The sequence below is a fragment of the Grammomys surdaster genome, unplaced genomic scaffold (assembly GCF_004785775.1).
Source record: "Grammomys surdaster isolate TR1022 unplaced genomic scaffold, NIH_TR_1.0 125476, whole genome shotgun sequence".
Classification (NCBI taxonomy): domain Eukaryota; kingdom Metazoa; phylum Chordata; class Mammalia; order Rodentia; family Muridae; genus Grammomys; species Grammomys surdaster.
Window position 1 is genome coordinate 1210293 of NW_021620336.1, and position 583 is coordinate 1210875.

Consider the following 583-nt stretch of genomic DNA (forward strand, 5'->3'; position numbering starts at 1 on the left):
AAAATGCCAAACAGATTGGACCAAAAGTCCCTTTGACACATAATAATCAAAACACTAAACATATAAAATAAAGAAATATAAAAAACTGCAACAGAAAAAATTAACAAAATCTTAACAAACGAAAAATAAGTAATGTATGAAATCAGACCTATCAGATTTATACCTGTCTTCTTAATGTATAGTATAAAAGGCAAAAGGGTTTGCACACATGTGCGGCAGAGTCAAAGAAACTACCCGTGTTTCTACAAGAAAGCAACTGGTCCAAATGTTTTGGGCAGATTCAGAATCACCTCACAGGTGGTCACATCTGGCTAATGCTTCCCTTCCAGCCCCAGGGAAGACCCACCACTCCAGCTCCCATCTCTCAGCCGCCTGCCCCTACTCACTGTGGGCAGTGATCCTGTGCTCACCATGTCTCAGTTTCAGAGCTTCCCTGAGGTCCCCTCACAGCAGCCAACTGCAAAGCTCAGTGCAGGACACAGGAAACCACTCAAACCTGCACAGGTACAGCGCCTTGCAGAATGGCTCCCCGAATAACCCGCCTCTTTGTCTGACTGGCAGGTCTGCCTGGAAGCCTTGATTG